Source organism: Oryx dammah, unplaced genomic scaffold (genome assembly GCF_014754425.2).
Source record: "Oryx dammah isolate SB20612 unplaced genomic scaffold, SCBI_Odam_1.1 HiC_scaffold_21, whole genome shotgun sequence".
Lineage (NCBI taxonomy): Eukaryota > Metazoa > Chordata > Mammalia > Artiodactyla > Bovidae > Oryx > Oryx dammah.
The window spans coordinates 60,961,441-60,976,285 of record NW_024070205.1 but is presented as its reverse complement, the minus strand read 5'-3'; the positions used below and the strand labels follow the sequence as shown (position 1 = coordinate 60,976,285).

At 36.1% G+C, this 14,845-nt stretch overlaps 1 protein-coding gene across 1 annotated transcript in view; it reads right to left on the bottom strand.

Moving 5' to 3' along the window:
• USH2A (usherin) overlaps positions 1–14,845 on the bottom strand; it is a 922,740-nt gene that overhangs the window by 581,495 nt on the left and 326,400 nt on the right. The gene's annotated exons all lie outside the window — the stretch shown is intronic.

Sequence of the window (14,845 nt, the reverse complement as noted above, 5' to 3'; positions counted from 1 at the left end):
TTCTACACATCAGGCACTTAAAGGGGCACCCTGAGTGGGGTCCTACTGTGTAGTTCTACACATCAGGCACTTAAAGGGGCACCCTGGGTGGGGTCCTACTCTGTAGTTCAGTGTGTCAGACGTTCGATGGGCCAGCCTCTCTATTGTTCAGCTGCCAATGCTGGCATGTTGTGGGAGAGAGGCTATGGTGATGATTTCACTCCCTACACATGACTCAGCAGTATCTTGCCTTGCTTCCATGGCTGCCTGGCTTTCTTCCACAGGCATTTCCCACCACAGTCTCCTCCCTCACATCCTCTCAACCACTCTCTGGAGTCAACAGCAGCTATCGCCCTGGGGTTGCTCTACAATCCTTAAACTCCAACTCCCAGCCACTGCACCTTCCAGCAGACTGACGTCCCTGTCCAGGGAATGTATGGCTGCAGCAAGGACTGTCTGATTCTCATTCCATTGAGGCTGCCACAGATCAGCTGTTTCATTCTCAGCCTTAAAAGTTTCTCCTCTGACTCAGATAATTGCCCCAATGTTTGGATCGGACCCCTGCTTTAGTTCCCCCACCCTCTGAGGGCAGGTCCAGTCCTACTAACACTCCTGTTTTTCCCCCTAGTTCCTTCATCCTACCAAGTTTTGCATGAGACTATATATTCTTTTCCACTGATCAGGTACTCCTGTCCACTCTCAGCTGGTGTTCTGTGTGCACTTCTGTGTCTGAAGTTATATTCTTGATGTCTCTGTGGAGAGAGATGTACTCCACATCTACCTACTCCTCTGCCATCTTGATCTCTCGAATACTGAGTTTTAAGCCAGCTTTTTCACTCGCCTCTTTCACTTTTATCAAGAGGTTCTGTAGTTCCTCTTTGCTTTCTGCCATAAGGGTGGTGTCATCTGCATATTTGAGTTTATTGATATTTTCCTGACAATCTTGATTCCAGTTTGTGCTTCATCCAGCCCAGCGTTTCATACTTCGCATATAGATAAATAAGCAGGGTGACAATATACAGACTTGACATACTCCTTTCCCAAATTGGAACCAGTTCATTTTTCCATGTCTGGTTCTAACTGTTGTTTCTTGACCTGCATACAGGTTTATAAGGAGGCAGATTAGGGGATCTGGTATTCCCGTCTCTTTAAGAATTTTCCACAGTTTGTTGTGATTCACAAAGTCAAAGGCCTTAGTACAGTCAATGAAGCAGAAATAAACGTTTTCTTGGAATTCTCTTGCTTTTTCTATGCTCCAGTGGATGTTGGCAATTTGATCTCTGTCTCCTCTGCCTTTTCTAAATCCAGCTTGAACATCTGGAAGTTCTTGGTTCACATATATATCTCTCATAAAATTATGTATTTGAATTTTGCCTTTTTAGTTAGTCTGATAATCATTGCCTTTGGTTGGTATATTTGAACATTTATATTCAATGTAATTGAATGGTTGGATTAAAGTTTACTGTCTTACTATTTGTTTATTTATTTCTTCCCTTCTGGCATTTGTTCTGTTCTTTTATTGTGCCTATCCCAACTTGTTTTGGATTAGTAGAGTTATTTAAATACTCCATTTTATTTCTTTTTCATTTGTTCATCCAAACTTTTTTAAATGGTTATTCTATGGATCATCATATGCCCTCTTAACTTACAACATTCTACCAGAAATCAATATTATACCATTTCAGATATAACATTTCTATGGCAGCATACTTCCACTCACCATCCTCCAATTGTTTGTGCTATTTTTGTCATAAATTTTAATTTTATATAGGTTGTAATCTATATATTTATATTTTTGCTTTTGACAATTATTTTTTAAAATATTAATATGTTTCCTATTTTTCACATATTTTTGTTTCTATCTCCCTTCATTATTTCATCAGATTTTTTTTTCCAACCTGGTATTATTTTCCTTTAGCTTGAAAAAAATTCTTTAGAATTTATCATAGTTCAAAACTATTCACAATATATTAATTCAGTTTTTGTTTTTCTAAAAATGTCTTTCAACTTCATTTTATAATGTTTTCACTGAACACAGAATTCATGTTGACTTTTGGTTTTTTTAGGGTTTTAAAGACATTCTCTTATCTTCTGGCCTCCATTATTTCTGATGAAGTGTCAGCCAAAATTCTTTCCATCATTTCCCTGTATGTAATATCTTTTAACCTCTTAGATGGTTTAAGTTTTATTCTTTTTCTTTATTTTTTTGTTTTGAATAGTTTTACTACAATATGCCTAAGATGTGTTTGTCATTGTACTTATTCCTGTTCAAAATTCATTAAACTCCTTTGATCTGTAGGCTGTTCTTTCATCACAAAATCTATCAACAGTTATTTCCTCAAATATTTTTTCTGCCTATTTTTCCTTTTCCTTCTTCCCGGAACCCCCATCTCCATGCAAGTTAGAACTCCTTATACTATCCCACAGGCTATTTATCTCCTGTTCTTTTTTTTTTTTTTTTTCAGATTTTTTTTCTCATTGTGTTCATTTGGCTATTTCATGACTGTCTATGTTCAAATTCATTAAGATTTTGTTTTACACGGTCCATCTGCTGTCAGGTTCATCCAGTAAAGATTTTGAACTTCATTTTAGAGCAATCATTTCATTTCTGCATGCAATTTTACCTTTAAATACTTCAAATAATTTATAATATTTGCTTTTTTGTGATTGGTCCAACTCACAATGACTGGTAATGTCGCTGCTTTGATTTTATTCACATTTAAAGTGGCAGGAAATTGGGTTGAGATTATAGATATTTTTTGCTTCAAATTTAGATTAAAGCCTTTCACAACTTTAGAATCCAATCAATAGAAGTTATAGGAGTCCACTTCTATCCCCCTTCAACAAATATTACTTTCTTGGCAAAATATGAGTGGAGAGGATATTAGGATTTGAAAACTGAGCTACTTGTTTTGACATTTGGAGTTCTAGATCTCACATCATCTCACTAGATCACACTGATGGTTGTCTAATACAGTTGATTTCTTCTTGACTCTGAAAATTTTCTCTGTATATATCACCAAGCTTGTACCTTGGGACCAAGTATCCATCCTCAGATTTAGAAACTTCCACAGCTCTCCAATAAATTGTGAATCACTTATTTCTTCCTAAAATTAAGTTAATCCAGGCTTTTCTGCATTACTTGCTCTTTGAAGCTTCATAGAAAAATATGATAGTTATTTAACCTAAGTTTTTCTTGTTATCATGGTAGTGAATATCCTTCTCACTCCTGTACATCCACATTAGAAGCAGAGGTTTCTATCAATTTTATAAGTGATTTCATTGGAACCATAAAGCAACTGCTGTTGTTCACTCTTCAGTCACTAAGTCATGTCCAGCTCTTTGCAACCCCATACACTGCAGCATGCCAGGCTTCCCTGTCCTTCACTGTCTTCTGGAGTTTGCTCAAACTCATGTCCTTGAATCAGCAGTGCCATCCAACCATCTCTTCCTCCAAAACCCCCTTCTCCTCTTGCCATCAGTCTTCCTCACCATTAGGATCTTTTCAAACGAATAAAGCAACTGATTTATATATAAATCTGGTCACTTGTAGACTGTTTCATTAGTTACACATTTTAACGGAGTGTTTTTACAGGAGATAATATTATTGGAAAATAGTGATTACTTGGTCATTTTAACTTCAAGTTTTATACTTCCTATTTGTTATTTCATTAAGACTTCTAGAACAGTGACGTGACAGCAGTCATAGACCGTTTTAGTGTTATTTCTATACTTTTCTGAAAGTGATATATTTATCCACTGATTTGCTCAATTGGTAAGTCATCATTACATTAAAATTTTTTCCTTGTGGCAAATCCTGTATCTGTCTCGCTTAAAAGTATGCCTGTATTTTCTAAATCTATCTTTTATGTATAGATAACTATGGTCCCCTCCTAAGAATCCTTCAAAAATTTAGACTAGTTTTTAAATCAGACATTCATTCCTTTTAACTTTCAATAATAGGGGTAAATGTTATTTCTCCTTAGAAATAGAAATTGATCCACTGGTTGAGAAAAGTCATTCAATTATTACATTAAGTTAAAAAAATGTCCCAAACCAGTTAACATTAGATACTTTTAGCTGAAATAAAAGAAACATGAAAATATCAACTTACTTTTAAATAGTTACTTGTAAACATTAGAGAAAAATGAAATAATAGATGATAATTTAAATATAATTCAGTTCCATTAATTTACCATTTCTTTCACCACAATACAGCTTTTTTCTGAGAAATAAATATTAACAGTCAACTCATATAGATCTTGTTCTACAGTAGATGGGCCAAATGAATACGAAACACTATAATGATTAAATAAGGATATATAATTCATATAAGTTAAACAGAAAAAAAAAAAGACTAATTCTGTTAAAATAAGGACGGAATAGCATATGGGAAAGTTCACAGAAGCTGATGAACTTTCAGTCTGATGACTGAAATAGATTGTGAAGGAAGGATTATAATTTAGCTGGTGAACAATAATGTGAAGAGCACACAGGGCTTCCAAAGCCAGTGACAGATGTGGATAAATGTTCATGAAAAAGAATATTGAAGTTGAAGAGAGGCTTTCCTGAAGCTTTTTAAACGAGTGCCATGACCAGTATCTCCTTTTCCTGTTGCCTTTAAAAAATATCTGCTAGAATTTAGCTTTTACAGTCTGCCTATTGTCCATTCTTTGTATCGTAGAAGGAAATATCAAACCAAAGTGTTGCGATGAGGATGAAAACTACTAGAATCTGGTGTTATAAAAAAATTCTTCAGATGCATCATACAAGCAAATCCATTGATCCCAATGCTAAGGATGTGACAGTAAACACATTTTTCAAATGCTTCTGGGAACCATATGAAATATAAAGGTATAGTCTAGGGTAAGATTTATCTCTGATATAAACTACATTGTTGATCTCACATTCAACAGAAAATTCAAATAAAATAAAGAGAAAGATATGACTAGTTTAAAAAAAAATTCTATTAGAGATAAAAGATGCCTCATTAGACAAGTATATTAAATTGCTCAAAGATTTATAAACAACTGCTATAAAACAACATAAATTAGACATGTTAATATAATAGTCAAGGTATATTTTGTCAGGAAATTTACTGGAGTGTGGAAAATGGAGTCTTGATGCATGAGCTTTTAAAATTAAAAGAACTCCTCACATAAAATTAATGTATTCTATTACATAGATATGTTCTTATCTTTGCTTTCATAAAAAAAGCAGAAATTCCTTGGCTTCATTATAGAATATCCCTTCTGCTTCATTCCCATGCAAACCAATTGTTTGGAGATGGATTTTTAGTTGCCCATTTGGTGCATTAGGGAACATAGTTCAGATTCGTAAAGAAGCAACTCTAGCTAGACAGCCCTTTTTCTTTTTATTTCACTGCCATTAGATGGTGCTAAAAATGTCTCCAATGATAAAATATTTATGGCTAACCAGCCTTATAAATACATGAATAACAAAATTTTCATTGGCTATAGCTGACAACATGACAATTAAAAATTAATCTGAAAATATTATAAATGGCCTGGACTTAATCCCGAAATGGCTAACTCTTTATTAGAATGCCATATGTCTTTATTTAAATATGTATTATTTCTTAATTCTTAAAATTAAATTGTTTTTCACCTGTTTACTACCAAAGAACTTGGGACATATAAGATCAGCATTCTAGCAATTATGTTGCAAAAGAAGATTAGGATAAAAGTAGAGAAGTACTAGAGAAAAAATCAAGAATAAAGAGTTTTACTATGTTGGAAGTGTTGAGAAAGCATAGTTAATCCTTGTGTTTATAAAACAAAGAATGTTCTCTTATATCTTTAAAAATAACCCTCCATTTCTACCTAGGATCAATTAAAAACTGTGACTGGCTGAATGTCACTGTAATAAGGACCAAACATACTCATAATCACTAAGTGAAAAGAATACAAGGAAACAATATCACCAGATACTTTCTGAAACATACATATGTCAGGGCTCTTTATTTCCTGTAAAGAGTCAGTCAGTCAGTTCAGTTGCTTAGTCGTGTCCAACTCTTTGCGACCCCATGAATCCCAACACGCCAGGCCTCCCTGTCCATCACCAACTCCCAGAGTTCACCCAAATTCATGTACACTGAGTCGGTGATGCCATCCAGCCATCTCATCCTCTATCGTCCTCTTCTACTCCTGCCCCCAATCCCTCCCAGCATCAGAGTCTTTTCCAATGACTCAACTCTTTGCATGAGTTAGCCAAAGTATTGGAGTTTCAGCCTTAGCATCAGTCCTTCCAATGAACACCCAGGACTGGTCTCCTTTAGGATGGACTGGTTGGATCTCCTTGTAGGCCAAGGGACTCTCAAGAGTCTTCTCCAACACCACAGTTCAAAAGCATCAATTCTTCGGCGCTCAGCTTTCTTCACAGTTCAACACTCACATTCATACATGACTACTGAAAAAACCATAGCCTTGACTAGACCGACCTTTATTGACAAAGTAATGTCTCTGCTTTTGAATACACCATCTAGGTTGGTCATACCTTTCCTTCCAAGGAGTAAGCGTCTTTTAATTTCATGGCTGCAGTCACCATCTGCAGTGATTTTGGAGCCCCAGAAAATAAAGTCTGACCCTGTTTCTACTGTTTCCCCATCTATTTGCCATGAAGTGATGGGACCGGATGCCATGATCTTCATTTTCTGAATGTTGAGCTTTAAGCCAACTTTTTCACTCTCCTCTTTCACTTTCATCAAGAGGCTTTTTAGTTCCTCTTCACTTTCTGCCATAAGGGTGGTGTCATCTGCATATCTGAGGTTATTGAGATTTCTCCTGACAATCTTGATTCCAGCTTGTGCTTCTTCTAGCCCAGCGTTTCTCATGATGTACTCTGCATATAAGTTAAATGAGCAGGGTGACAATATACAGCCTTGATGTAGTCCTTTTCCTATTTGGAACTAGTCTGTTGTTCCATGTCCAGTTTTAACTGTTGCTTCCTGGCCTGCATACAGATTTTTCAAGAGGCAAGTCAGGTGGTCTGGTATTCCCATCTCCTTCAGAATTTCCACAGTTTATTGTGATCCACACAGTCAAAGGCTTTGGCACAGTCAATAAAGCAGAAATAGATGTTTTTCTGGAACTCTCTTGCTTTTTCCATGATCCAGCGGATGTTGGCCATTTGATCTCTGGTCCCTCTGCCTTTTCTAAAACCAGCTTGAACATCTGGAAGTTCATGGTTCACGTATTGCTGAAGCCTGGGTTGGAGAATTTTGAGCATTATGTTACTAGCATGTGAGATGAGTGCAATTGTGCAGTAGTTTTAGCATTCTTTGGCATTCACTTTCTTTGGGACTGAATTGAAAACTGACCTTTTCCAGTCCTGTGGCCACTGCTGAGTTTTCCAAATTTGCTGACATATTGAGTGCAGCACTTTCACAGCATCATCTTTCCGGATTTGAAATAGCTCTACTGGAATTCCATCACCTCCACTTGCTTTGTTTGTAGTGATGCTTTCTAAGGCCCACTTGACTTCACATTCCAGAATGTCTGGCTCTAGATGAGTGATCACACCATCGTGATTATCTTGGTCTTGAAGATCATTTTTGTACAGTTCTGTGTATTCTTGCCACCTCTTCTTAATATCTTCTGCTTCTGTTAGATCCCTACCATTTCTGTACTTTATGGAGCCCATCTTTGCATGAAATGTTTCCTTTGTATCTCTAATTTTCTTGATGAGACCTCTAGTCTTTCCCATTCTGTTGCTTTCCTCTATTACTTTGCATTGATCACTGAGGAAGGCTTTCTTATCTCTCCTTGCTATTCTTTGGAACTCTGCATTCAAATGGGAATATCTTTCCTTTTCTCCTTTGCTTTCACTTCTCTTCTTTTCAAAGCTATTTGTAAGGCCACCCCAGACAGCCATTTGCTTTTTTGCATTACTTTTTCTTGGGGATGGTCTTGATCCCAGTCTCCTGTAAATGTCACAAACCTCCGTCCATAGTTCGTCAGGCACTCTATCAGATCTTCCCTTAAATCTATTTCTCACTTCCACTGTATAAATCATAAGGGATTTGATTTAGGTCATACCTGAATGGTCTAGTTATTTCCCCCACTTTCTTTGATTTCAGTCTGAATTTGCCAATAAGGAGTTCATGATCTGAGCCATAGTCAGCTCCTGGTCTTGTTTTTGCTGACTGAATAGAGCTTCTCCATCTTTGGCTGCAAAGAATATAATCAATCTGATTTCGGTGTTGACCATCTGGTGATGTCCATGTGTAGAGTCTTCTCTTGCGTTGTTGGAAGAGGGTGTTTGCTATGACCAGTGCGTTCTCTTGGCAAAACTCTATTAGCCTTTGCCCTGCTTCATTCGTACTCCGAGGCCAAATTTGCCTTTTATTACAAGTGTTTCTTCACTTTCTACTTTTGCAGAGTAGGGCCCAGTAAATGGAGGTACAGAATTAGGTGACCTCTGAAATCCTGTAGTAGTGTGTGACTTTATAAATTAATGAACTGGAATTTTCATCTAATTGCCTTTTCATTTCTGACTTTGTAGCAATAGACTTCTCAAGTTGCTTATCTTTTTTTTTGTGTGTGTGTGTTTCTTTTATTTATTTTTTTTTATTTTATTTTATTTTAATTTATTTATTTATTTTTAATTTTTACTTTACAATTCTGTATCGGTTTTGGCATAGATTGACATGAATCCACCACAGGTGTACATGCTCCTTCCATTTCATATGCAACCACTTTCAGGCATTACTTCCACTATCAAGAGGAGATTTGGCTGGAGTATCTGGAGGGCACCATCTAGCATTAGACAGATTAATGTTGGAATCTTACTCTAGCTTTAATTTGTAGTTCTAGGATGAACATTGAAGTTAAAATTTCATCACAGATCTTCATTTGGGTATTTCAAAACTTTCACGATTTTTTTTTTAAGTTGGGCAATTTGTCTTTATTACTGATTTCTATGTTCTTTTTCCATATTAAGAGTATTTCACTGTCACATACGTCACAGTCATTTACTTTCTTTCCTTACAGATTATTTTTTAAATGTCATTTTTATTCTAAAAATTGCAATGTTTTAAAATCTGTATTTCCCAATAATTGTATCTCATCTTCTTATAATTATATTTCCCACATAAATTTTGTTATTTACATGGCTGACACAAAATAGATGCTCAAAGATATTTGCTGAATAATGTTTAATGATTCCAATCCCACTTTTAACATATTAACATATTTTCTATTGAATCACTTTGCACTTTTTATTAGTTCATAGTATTATCTGATACTAATATCTGACAATTTATTCATTCTCTCAATGTTGTTTATGTTTTTATTTCTTTTTTAATTTATTTTTTTAATGAAGGATAATTGCTTTACAAAATTTTGTTGTTTTCTATCAAAACTCAACATGAATCACCTATAAATATACATACACCCTCTTCCAACAACACAAGAGAAAACTCTACACGTGGACATCACCAGATGGTCAATACTGAAACCAGATTGATTATATTCTTTGCAGCCAAAGAAGGAGAATCTCTATACAGTCAACAAAAACAAGACTGGGAACTAACTGTGGCTCAAATCATGAACTTCGTATTGCCAAATTAAGACTGAAATTGAAGAAAGTGGAGAAAACCACTACACCATTCAGGTATGACCTAAATCAAATCCCTTACGACTATACAGTGGAAGTAAGAAATAGATTTAAGGGACTAGGTCTGACAGACAGAGTGCCTGATGAACTATGGATGGACGTTTGTGATATTGTACAGGAGACAGGGATCAAAACCATCCCCAAGAAAAAGAAATGCAAAAAAGCAAAATGGCTGAGGAGGCTTTACAAGTAGCTGTGAAAAGAAGAGAAGCAAAAAGCAAAGGAAGAAAGGAAAGACATACCCATTTGAATGTAGAGTTCCAAAGAACAGCAAGGAGATAAAAGAAAGCCTTCCTCAGTGATCAGTGCAAAGATATAGAGGAAAACAATAGAATGGGAAAGACTAGAGATCTCTACAAGATAATTAGACATACCAAGGGAATATTTCATGCAAACTTGGCCTCCAAAAAGGACAGAAATGGTAGGGATCTAACAGAAGCAGAAGATATTAAGAAGAGGTGGCAAGAATATACAGAAGAACTGTACAAAAAGGAGGTTCATGACCCAGATAATCACAATGGTGTGATCACTCAGTCCTGAATATTCATTGGAAGGACTGATGTTGAAGCTGAAACTTCAATACTTTGGCCACCTCATGCAAAGAGTTGACTCATTGGAAAAGACCTTGATAGGAAAGATTGAAGGCAGGAGGAGAAGGGGACAACAGAGGATGAGATGGTTGGATGACATCACCGACTCAATGGACATGGGTTTGGGTGGGCTCCGGGAGCTGGTGATAGACAGGGAGGCCTGAAGTGCTGTGGTTCATGAGGTCGCAAAGAGGAGGACACAACTGAACGACTGAACTTAACTGATACATATATCCCTTTCCTTTTGAATATCCCTCCTATCTCCTGCCCCATCCCACCCCTTAGGTTGATACAGAGTTCCTGTTTGAGTTTCCTGAACCATACAGCAAATTCCTGTTGGCTATCTATTTTACATATGGTAATGTAAGTTTCCATGTTACTCTTTCCATACATCTCAGCCTCTCTTTCCTTCTCCCCATGTCCATTAGTCTATTCTCTATATCTGTTTCTCCACTGCTGCCATGTAAATAAATTCTTCAGTACCATTTTTCTAGATTTCATATATATGTGTTAGAATATGATATTTATCTTTCTCTTTCTGAATCACTTCACTCTGTATAATAGGTTGTAAGTTCATCCACCTCATCAGAACTGACTCAAACGTTGTGACTTTTTATGGCTGAGTAATATTCCATTGTGTATATGTACCACTACTTCTGTATCCATTCATCTATCAGTGGACATCCAGGTTGCTTCCATGTTCTAGCTATTGGAAATAGTGCTGCAATGAACAATGGGATACATGTGTCTTTTTCAGTTTTGGTTTCCTCAGGGTATATGCCTAGGAGTGGGATTTCTGGGTCATATGGTGGTGGTAGTCCTAGTTTTTTTAAGGAATCTCCTTGCTTCCATAGTCTTCCATAGTCGCTGTATCATACTCCAGTCTTCCATAGTCGCTGTATCAATTTACATTCCCACCAACAGTGCAAGAGCGTTCCCTTTTCTCCATACCCTCTCCAGCATTTACTGTTTGTAGACATTTTGTTGATGGCCATTCTGATCCATGTGAGGTGATGTCTCATTGTGGTTTTGCTTTGCCTTTCTCTGATAATGAGTGATGTTGAGCATCTTTTCATGTGTTTGTTAACCATCTGTATGTCTCCTTTGGAGAAATGTCTGTTTAAGTCTTTTCCCCACTTTTTGATTGGGTTGTTTGTTTCTTTGGCATTGAGTTGTATGAGCTGCTTGTATATTTTGGAAATTAATCCTTTGTCAGTTGTTTCATTTGCTATTATTTTCTCCCATCCTGAGGGGTTGTTTTCACCTTTCTTATAGTTTCCTTTGCTGTGCAAAAGCTTTTAAATTTAATCAGGTCCCACTTGTTTACTTTTGTTTTTGTTTCCATTACTCTAGGAGGTGGGTCATAGCGGAACTTGCTTTATGTCATCAAGTGTTCTGCTCGTTTCTCTCTGAGAGTTTTATAGTTTTTGATCTTACATTTAGGTCTTTGATCCATTTTGAGTTTACCTTTGTGTGTGGCCTTAGAAAGTGTTCTAGTTTCATTCCCTTACATGTAACTGTCCAGTTTTCCCAGCACCACTTATTGAAGAGGCTGTCTTTACCCCATTGTATATTCTTGCCTCCTTTGTCAAAAATAAGGTACTCATAGGTGCATGGGTTTATTTCTGGGGTTTCTATCTTGTTCCTTTGGTCTATGTTGTTTTTTTGTGCCAGTACCATACTGTCTTGTTGACTGTAGCTTTGTAGTATAATCTGAAGTCAGGAAAATTGATTCCTCCAGCTCCATTCTTCTTTCTCAAGACTGCTTTGGCTATTTGGGGTCTTTTCTGTTTCCATATGAATTGTGAAATTTTTTGTACTAGTTCTGTGAAAAATGCCATTGGCAATTTGATAGGGATCACACTGGATCTGTAGATTGCATTTGGTAGTATAGTCATTTGCACAGTGTGGATTCTTCCTACCCAGGAACAAGGAATATCTCTTCATCTGTTTATGTCATCTTTTATTTCTTTTATTAGTGTCTTGTAATTTTCTGTGTACAATTCTTTTGTCTCCTTAGGTAAGTTTATTCCTAGATATTTAATTCTTTGCGTTACAATGGTGAATGGCATTGATTCCTTAATTTGTCTTTCTGATTTTTTTTTGTTAGTATATAGTAATGCAAGTGATTTCTGTGTATTGATTTTGTATCCTTCAACTTTGCTAAATTCACTGATTAGCTCTAGTAATTTTCTGATACTTTCTTTAGGGTTTTCTATGTATAGTATCATGTCATCTGCAAACAGTGAGAGTTTTACTTCTTCTTTTCCAATCTGGATTCCTTTTATTTCCTTTTCTTCTCTGATTGCTATAGCTAGGAATTCCAGAAATATCTTGAATAATAGTGGTGAAAGTGGACACCCTTGTCCTGTTCCTGATCCAAGGGGGAATGCTTTCAGGTTTTAACCAGTGAGAATAATGTTTGCTGTAGGCTTATCATACATAGCCTTTACTATGTTGAGGTAGGTTTCTTCTATGCCCATTTTTTGAAGAGTTTTAATCCATAAATGGGTGCTGAATTTTGTCAAAGGCTTTTTCTGCATGTATTGAGATGATCATATGGTTTTAATCTTTCAATTTGTTAATATGGTGTATCACACTGATTGATTTACATATACTGAAGAATCTTTGCAATCCTGAAATAAACCCAACTTGATCATGGTATATGAGCTTTTGATTGTTGCTGAATTCCGCTTGCTAAAATTTTGTTGAGTATTTTTTCATCTATGTTTATGAATGATATTGGGCTGTAGTTTTCTTTTTTGTGTGTTATCTTTGTCTGGTTCTGGTATAAGGGTGATGGTGGTCTTGTAGAATGAGTTTGAGAGTGTTCCTTTCTCTGCAATTTTTTGGAAAGAATTTTAGAAGGATAGGCATTAATTAGCTCTTCTCTAAATGTTTGATGGAATTCTCCTGTGAAGCTGTCTGGTCCTGGGCTTTTATTTTTGTGGAGATTTTTTATCACAACTTAATTTCAGTGCTTGTAATTGGGTTGTTCATAATTTCTATTTCTTTCTAATTCAGTCTTGAAAGATTGAAGTTTTTTAAGAATATGTCCATTTCTTCCAGGTTAATCAAATTTATTGCCATATAGTTGTTCATAAGTCTCTTATAATCCTTTGTATTTCTGCATTGTCTGTTGTAACTTCTCCTTTTTTATTTCTAAATTTGTTGATTCTCTGCTCTTTTTCTTGATGAGTCTGGCTAAAGACTTGTCAATTTTATTTATCTTCTCAAAGAACCAGTTTTTTGTTTTATTAATCTTTACTATTGTTTCTTTCATTTATTTTTCATTTATTTCTGCTCAGATCTTTATGATTTCTTTCCTTCTACTAATTTTAGGGTTTTTCTATTCTTTTTCCAGTTGTTTAGGTGTAAAGTTAGGTTGTCTATTCAACGTTTTTCAAAAAAGCAGAGACATTATTTTGTCAACAAAGGTCCATCTAGTCAAGGCTATAGCTTTTCCAATAGTCATGTATGAATGTGAGAGCTGGACTATGAAGAAAGCTGAGCACCAAAGAATTGATGCTTTTGAACTGTGGTGTTGGAGAAGACTCTTCAGAGTCCCTTGGACTGCAAGGAGATCCAACCAGTCCATCCTCAAGGAGATCAGTCCTGGGTGTTCATTGGTAGGTGTGATGTTGAAGCTAAAACTCCAATACTTTGGCCACCTGATGGAAAGGACTGACTCATTTGAAAAGACCCTGATGCTGAGAAATATTGAGGGCAGGAGGAGAAGGGGATGACAGAGGATGAGATGGTTGGATGGCATCACCAACTCAATGGACATGGGTTTGGGTGGACTCCGGGAGTTGGTGATGGACAGGGAGGCCTGGTGTGCTGCAGTTCATGGGGTCGCAAAGAGTCAAACAGGACTGAAGAGACTGAACTGAACTAAACTGAGGTAGGATGGTATTGCTACAAACTTTCCTCTTAGAACTGCTTTTGCTGCATCCCATAGGTTTTGAGTTGTCATGTTTTCATGGTCATTTGTTTCTAGAAATGTTTTTATTTCCCTTTTGAGTTCTTCAGTAACCTGTTGGTTATTTAGAAACATGTTGTTTAATCTCCATGTGTTTGTATTTCTTACAGTTTTTTTCTTGTAATTGATATCTAGTCTCATAGCGTTCTGGTTGGATAAGATGTCTGATACAATTTCAATTTTCTTAAATTTACTGAGGCTTGATTTGTGACCCAAGATGTGACCCAAGACAATGCAAGAAAAGAAAACTACAGTCCAATATCAGTGATGAACATAGATGAAAAAAATCCTCAATGGAATTTTAGCAAACAGAATTCAGCAACACATCAAAAAGCTCATATACCATAATCAAGTTGGGCTTATCCAGGAATAAACCACATCTATCCTGGGGAATGTTCCACGTGCACTGGAGAAGAAGGTGTATTCTTCTGCATTTTGATGGAATATCTTGACGCTATCAATGAGATCCATCTCATCTAATGTATCATTTAAGACTTGTGTTTCCTTATTAATTTTCTGATTTGATGATCTGTTCACTGGTGTGAATGTAGTGTTAAAGTTTCCTACTATTCTTGTGTTATTGGCAATTTCTGCTTTTACATCTCTTATGTTTTTTCATTTTTTCTCACTTAATTCACTTTTTATATTAACATTAAAG